The following is an 8,340-nucleotide window of genomic DNA, read 5'->3' as shown; positions in this document are numbered from 1 at the left end:
CAGCTTCTGCAGAGTTACCATGGGCCTCTTGGCTACTTCTTTGATTAATGCTCTCCTTGCCCGACCTGTCAGTTTAGGTGGATGGCCATGTCTTGGTAGGTTTGCAGTAGGGTTGTCCCGATACCACTTTTTTAGGACTGAGTACAAGTACCGATACTTTTTTTTATGTACTCACCGATACCGAATACCGATACTTTTTTTAATTGTGTCCCCAAATGCAGCCATGTCCCCCCACATATTCCAGCCATGTCCCCCACATATTCCAGCCATGTCCCCCACATATTCCAGCCATGTCCCCCACATATTCCAGCCATCTCCCCCACATATTCCAGCCATGTCCCCCACATAATGCAGCCATGTCCCCTACATAATGCAGCCATGTCCACCACATAATGCAGCCATGTTCCCCACATATTCCAGCCATGTCCCCCACATATTCCAGCCATGTCCCCCACATAATACAGCCATGTCCCCCACATAATGCAGCCATGTCCTCCACATAATGCAGCCATGTCCTACATACCTTGATGATGCCGCACGTGCCGCCGTTAATCAGCGTGCGGGGAACATTACAGCTTTCGTTTGAATAGCTGTATCCCCGCCACGTATAGACACTCCCCCTTGCTCAGGATTGGACAGATCATCCGTCCAATCCCGCGCAAGGGGGAGTGTCTATACGCGGCGGGGATACAGCTATTCAAACGAAAGCTGTAATGTTCCCTGCATGCTGATTAACGGTGGCGGCGGCAGCTTTGCGGTTTGCGGCGACGGGTTTGCGGCGGCGGGGGGGGGGGAACAAATATTCGATTTCAGTATCGGGGGTATTTGCGGGAGTACGAGTACTCCCGCAAATACTCGGTATCGGGACAACCCTAGTTTGCAGTTGTGCCATACTTTTCTATTTCCAGATGATGGATTGAACAGTGCTCTATAAGATGTTCAAAGCTTGGGATTTTTTTTATAACATAACCCTGCTTTAAAATTCTCCACAACTTTATCCCTGACCTGTCTGGTGTGTTCCTTGGCCTTTGTGATGCTGTTTGTTCACTAATGTTCGCTAACAAACCTGAGGGCTTCACAGAACAGCTGTATTCATTCTGAGATTAAATTGCACACAGGTGGACTCTATTTACTAATTAGGTGATTACTAAAGGCAATTGGTTCCACTAGGCTTTAGTTAGGGGTATCAGAGTAAAGGGGGCTGAATACAAATGCACTCTGCGCTTTTCAGATATTTATTTGTATTAAAAATAAAAATCTCTATTACATAAAATCCCCAAAAACTTTTTCAAGGTACTGTATATGTCTAGATACAAATGCCTGTGAAAGAAGGGTATTGTTCATTTAAACTTTGTTCCATCTGGTTTTTGTTTGTTCTAGAAGCACCCAAGCTTCTCCTTCCACAAGCCTCCACATAAAGCTACCTGTATACATATATTTTACATGTGCTGCATAATGGGGTGAGAGGGATATATGTCTCCTGTGTTTTTACTATCTTTAAACAGCTAGATGTCAGTGACCAACATGTAAATCATTATGAATGGAAATCCTTTGTCTACACATTCTGCACGTTTTTCATTTGTTATGACTACCACAAACTGATCCTATTACAATACAGTGGGCCATAAACACTAGGGCCCAGATTCTCGTAGGAGATACGACGACGTATCTCCAGATACGCCGTCGTATCTCTGAGTCTGAGCCGTCGTATCTTGGCGCCTGATTCAAAGAATTAGATACGCCAAAATTTCACTAAGATACGACCAGCGTAAGTCTCTTACGCCATCGTATCTTAACTGCATATTTACGCTGGCCGCTAGGGGCGTGTACGCTGATTTACGCCTAGAAATATGTAAATCAGCTAGATACGCCAATTCACGAACGTACGCCCGGCCGACGCAGTACAGATACGCCGTTTACGTTAGGCTTTTGCCGGCGTAGAGTTACCCCTGCTATGTGAGGCGTAGATGAGGCGTACCAATGTTAAGTATGGACGTCGGAACTGCGTAAAATGTTTCACGTTTTACGTCGTTTGCGTAAGTCGTTCGCGAATAGGGCTGTGCGTCATTTACGTTCACGTCGAAAGCATTGGCTTCTTGCGGGTTAATTTGGAGCATGCGCATTGGGATACTTTCATGGACGGCGCATGCGCCGTTCGTAAAAAGCGTCATTTACGTGGGGTCACATTAAATTTACATAACACACGCCCACATCTTCCACATTTGAATTAGGCGGGCTTACGCCGGCCTATTTACGCTACGCCGCCGCAACTTTGGTTTGAGAATACTGCATTTGCCTGTCAAAGTTGCGGAGGCGTAAAGTAAATAGGATACGTTACGCCCGCACAAAGATGCACGCTTCTACGTGAATCCGGGCCATGGAATTCAATTATTTACTGATGGAGCTGTGCTGAATACAATCATACGACTAAACCAATGTAGCGCTACCCTGAAAGAAGACATTGGTTAACTACTTAATGACCCAGCCTTTTTCTGGCATTTGTTGTTTATAAGTAAAAAACGGTACTTTGTGCTAGAAAATTACTAAGAATTTATATATTTTATTAGCAGAGACCCTGGAGAAAGCAAAACCCTTGCAATTTTTTATGCTACATGGTATTTGTGCAGTGGTTTTTCCCACAAATATTTTGGGGGACAAAATGAAAATGTATTATCAAATACTAACCGTAATTTTCCTTTCCTGATAGACTCCATGGCAGACTACGTGTGGGAAATAACTAGTCAGGCCACATGGGGGGGGGGGGGTATGCTGAACAAAGAAAACATTGTAATCTGTCCCGTCAACTGACAGTATTCTCAAACCAAAGTTCACAGAGGAAAGAGAAGCAGGTTCTATTTAATAATGTGACAAAAGGTATTGATCGAGACCCACAAGGCCGCTTTGCAGATGATGTCAGGAGCCACGTGCCGAGCTGCTGCCCATATGGCTGCCATGCCTCATAGTGGTGGAATGTGCTCACCGCCTCTGGAGGAGCCAAGCCCTTTGCCCTGTAGGCTTGTTGAATAGGTTAGATGATCCGAGCCGCAATTGTTCTAGATGAAGCACGCTTCCCTCTGTTAATGCCAGAGTGTAAGATTAACAGGTGAACGGAAAGTCTAAAAGACAAAATAACTTGCAGGTATTCCTTCAGTACTTCGCCCACATCCAGGGGATGTACCTCTATGGACTCCGGGGACTTGAATGTGGGTAGCACTATTTACTTGTTCTCATGAAACACTGAGGTGACTTTTGGATTTGAGCCAAGCATAGGGATGAGGACCACCTGGTCCAGGAAGAACATCAGGGTTCCTCACAACCCAAAGAACTAATCTCGTAAACTCTCTTGGCCGAGGTGATGGCGACTAGGAAAGCCAGTTTTGTCAACAAGTCTTTAATGGAACGGAGGAGTAAGTTCCATGTTGCTGAGAGCAGTCAGTGAGTCAAGAAAAAGGTAAAGATCCCATTTGGGGAACCTTGGTTTCCTTTGGGGCCTGAGTCTCGTTAGTCTAATGAAAAAACTGCCGGATTAGCGGGTGAACAGTCCATGATGTTTCAGAGAAAGCTGACAAAGCTGAGACTTGAACCCTAGGGGAGCTGATGGATAAAGACGGATCTAGGCCAGACTGAAGGAAGCTGAGGATTTCCTGGATTCCAGTGTCTTTACATGACTTGCCAGCAGAGGTAGAAAATTCAACGAACCTGGCCCATATTCTGCTATAGACCTTATTTGTGCTTGGCTTTATTGAACTCATAAGGGTGGAAATTACCCTTGAAGCACACCCAAGAGGTTCTAGCCTCTCCCTCTCAAGAACCAGACCATGAGTCTTAGTATTGCCGGACAAGGGTGCAGTATTGCCCCCTGAGAAAGAAGGTCCGGCCTGAGAGGTAGATGCAACAATTTTTTTTAACTCTTCCCCTTTAAGGGGGAAGGGAAGACTTGAGAAGCCAAACAAAATTAGAGAGCTTACCTTGCCAGAATTACTGCACCCCACATTGTCTTTTATATATAATCTTTATTTAGAAATAATTTTTCTCTACACAACAACAAATAGGACAGGAGACATACGATACTGTCCAACCATGTATCCAAGCAGTATACAATACAACTGGCCCGATTGGCCATCTAACAGATAGGATAAAAGGGACAGAGGCGTCAATTGCTTGGTTTGAGGCTTATCATAATTAAGGTGTCCCACAACCACTCTGTCAGGTACGAGGGATAGTGAATGGGTGGATGACACCAAGTCAGACAGGCAAAAAAAACAGAAAAAAGAAAGGGAAAAGTAACAAGAAGACAAAACAAGAAGGGTGTACTCATGTAAATTACGTAAACATACCTGCAATATATTGGTCAAATGTACTCATCGGATCATAAAAAAAAAAAATTAAAAAAAAGGAAGCTAATAAGAACACAATTACTTTACTCCTCCTGTCGGGGATTGGGACGAAGGGTGTGAATTCGTGGCTGTCCTATCAACATAATGAATCCACGTGGCCCAAACACCATACCATTTGTCATACTCATCCTTACACTTCGCCATCCACTCCTCTGCGGCCTTAATGTTATTCACCAACCGGACCCAGTCTGAACGGGATGGAACTTGGCTAGACTTCCAAAAAACAGAAAATTAATCCTAGCCGCATTCAAAAGGTGAGGCAACACCAATTCTCGATAGAGGCAGAGGGGAATGGTGGGAACATGCAGGAAAAAGCCCATTGGGGAGTCTGGAAGGTCTACATCTAGTATAATTTTAATTTGGGTTCTAACATCCTGCCAAAAAGGGTGCAACTTAGGACACTTCCACCATATATGGAGGAAGGAACCTCTATGGCCACATTCCTGCCAACAGGCATCTGAGGACATCGGGTAGATTTGTTTAAGTTTAGTAGGGACCATGTACCACCTAGTTAACACTTTAAACCCATTTTCCTGCATTTTTGTATCAACAGAGCTGGAATGAGTAAGCGCCCTTTCACACGGGGCGGATCAGTAATGATCCGCCTCCGTGTGTCCGTCAGCTCAGCCGGGATCCTCCGTAAAATCCCCCCTGAGCCGTCGGCTGACAGGGCGGTCCCCGCACACTGTGCAGGGACCGCCCTGTCTTTTCTCCGCTCTCCCCTATGGGGGGATCGGATGAACACGGACCCTGTGTCCATGTTCATCCGATCCACAGATGGAAGAAAAAATAGTAAGAAAAAATAGGATTTTCTTCCGTCCGCAAAATCGGAGCTTTGCGGAGGCGGGTGATTACGGGTGTCAGCAGATGTTCATCCGCTGACACCCGTAATCACATAGGGACCAATGTATGTCCCGTTTTCATCTGCAAACGGATGGATGAAAATGCGGACATACGGTCCGCACGTCTGAAAGGGGCCTAAGGCGGAATAATTGGTCAAGTTGGGTATAAGTGAATGTGTGCTTGCAGGTCTCTCTCCCACTCCTGGATATAGGTGGGCCTCCCAGGTGGACCCTGTCCCTGAAGTAATCAGTAGAGGACAGATATAGAGTGCGGAATGGGGCTGGAGGACATGCACAGCTTCTCAAAAGGAGTGGCGGATGTAGGAGACCGTATGGCGTGTGGTAAACCATGGGCAAGGTATTAAAGATACCCATACCTCCAGCTATCCATCAGGAATCCTCCATACTGGCCCTAAGCTTCCTCTAATGGGAGCAGTCCCTGATCCTGAAAGAATCTGCCACATCGTCCGGACAGAGGGCCAGGGGTTATGCGGTCTCATAGGACAGTCAGAAAACTCCTCCTACAAGCTTTAACTAGTGCTTGGCTGGACACTGATAGAAGTCACAAGACTGCTGATGAAAAAAGGTATTTAGCAGTTTATATTTACTAAAATAATTGCATTTCCATGTTCTATGTACTGTGGGAGACCAGATATAGTGAATGCAGGTCCTGGGTTTAGAAACACTTTAAATCAGATTTCCAATCAAAAATGGAACTTCTGCTTTAAGGGAAGGGGACCCCCTGACATGCTAGATTTGGCATGTCATTTTTTTTGGGGGGGGCGGAAACTCACTTTTTAGAGAGTTCCAGCTCCCACTTCCTCCCGGGGCACAGCAGTGCTGGAAGGAAGTTCACCTGTCCCCCCCTCCCTCTTTGCAATCATCTGGGACACGTCACAGGTCCCAGATGATTGCCTGGCCAGTCACAGTGCACAGTGTGGCTCGCGTATGCGCAGTGCATGCCCGGCTGTGAAGGCACAGCCGGGCGCCCACAGTAGTGATGCTGGCGCCGCGGAGAGGAAGGGGAGAGGAGTTGGCTTCATTCCCCCACATCGCTGTACCCTGGGACAGGAATTGTCAGATTATTAAAAGTCAGCAGCTGCAGTATTTGTAGCTGCTGACTTGAATTTTTTTTTTAAGTGGGAACTCTGCTTTAAGATGTGTCTTTGGCAGGCTATCATTGGGGGCCTTTAAGAAGTGTTGTTGCACTTAACAGCAGTCCTGCCAAACCTGCATGCAGTTAAATGTATACTGTAGGGGTGGTATAGTCTTTGCACAGATACAGATGAGATGCAATTTAGAAACAGTGACAATTCAGTAAAACTGTGGCATAGAGTTTGTATGGGTGTAGGACAGTTTTGGTAGAGGTACTATGCAAGGTTGGCATAAATGTGGTATGGGAGAGGTGCAGTTGATGTCCTGCTCTCAGAAAATATGTTTCTATTAGAGACACAGGGAAATTGTATGCTTTTTATGACCATGCGATTCCCCTGGGGTTCCCGCACGTGCACACGCACTGCAATTTTACAAGTGTGGGGGTGCATTTCAGCGCGTTTTGGTAGAGAAGTGCGTTTTTTTACCTCCCATGAAAATGAAACCACAGCTCAATGTCATAATGTCATCATCCCCAAAACGTTATCAGAACATCAATGCAAGCTATGTAAGTTACCTAATGAGTTAACTAATGAGGATGAGGTAAGTGAAGGAGGACTGCACTAGGGTAAAGGAAGCTATTTAGGGAAAAAAAGCTTTAAACTCTGTACACACGGCCGGGAATCCCGTCAGGAAAAAAACGTTGGTTTTCCTGACGGGATTCCTGGCAAGCTTGTGTACAGATGGCCACTCAAAAGAACCTCTGTTCTTTTGAATGGCAAGAACGCGGTAACGTCATTGACTACGACGAGCCGACGCTCATCACATTCGATGCCGTTGCCGCCATCTTGCTACACCCCACACTAACCTTGTATGCTACTGCGCATGTGCTGAAGTCTTATCGAGCATGCGCGGGTTTACCTAGGACAGATAAGCATACAGATGACCAGTTTTCTCGGCAGGAAACACTCTGCCAGGAAACCCGATGAGAAAATAGAGAGCAGGGTTCTTTATTTTCCCGTCGGGATTCCCATCTGTTTTCCTGACGGGAAAACTGCTAGGGATCATACACACGGCTGGGATTCCTGGCCAAATGCTCTCCTGGCAGTTTTCCTGTCGGGAAAAACGGTTGTGTGTACAAGGCTTGATATATTATTGCCTTGACAAAAGGTTCCTGACCACTGTATGATGTTCTGATGGAGTTTAGGTAATCATTTAAGCATTTGGCGTGGTGGCTTTCTTCACACATTATTGACAAGAGTATTTCTTCTCCTGTGCACACATACCAAAATAAAGGGGTCACAGTTGATAATCTAGGTATTTCAAGAGTCTCAGTTCTTTACATTCTTGAGATTCTTTTCTTTGCTTTTGAACCTTATCTGACTACTGACGATTGGCAGTAGCTACTCTTTGTATGTCCAACAATCTTTTTGGTGGCTTCTGTTAATATTTTATTGCTGTCTGTCTGCTCATTGGAGATTTCCCCTCACTGCCTGCCCTGGTGACAACCATTGGCACAAGGAGGTGAGGGGGCATCAAGAGCAGTAAAAAATGGACAATGGTTCTAACCCCTTGCTACTGTGTAAAAAAAAAAAAAAAAAAGATTTTGGTTGAATATACAGTTAAACTATTTTCTTAAATCTCTGATGTGAACCATAGCCCACCCTTAAATATTTTCTTATATTATTTTGACTTGTACAGGCCTCATCTGCTCCATAAATCTTGCTTAGTGTTTATTCTATGTGAATGCCAGAGATGGTATGCCTAAGCCCATGCAATAAACAAGTACCTAATAAGCTACTAATGGTCACAAAGGGACACTATAATCAAACTTCTGACTTCAGTGTATTTTATTGGTATGTTTGCTGCTGTTAAATGTTTAATGCATGCAGCATTTGTGTAGACAATAGGGGTGACCATTAGTAGCTTATTAGGTACTTATTCTTAGCAGAAGCACAGGTGAAACATTTGAAATTATTGCTGATGACCCCTAAATGGGCTACAGTTTA

This window comes from Rana temporaria, chromosome 8 (assembly GCF_905171775.1).
Source record: "Rana temporaria chromosome 8, aRanTem1.1, whole genome shotgun sequence".
NCBI lineage: Eukaryota > Metazoa > Chordata > Amphibia > Anura > Ranidae > Rana > Rana temporaria.
The sequence above is the reverse complement of the archived record's forward strand: the minus strand, read 5'-3'. Positions refer to the sequence as shown.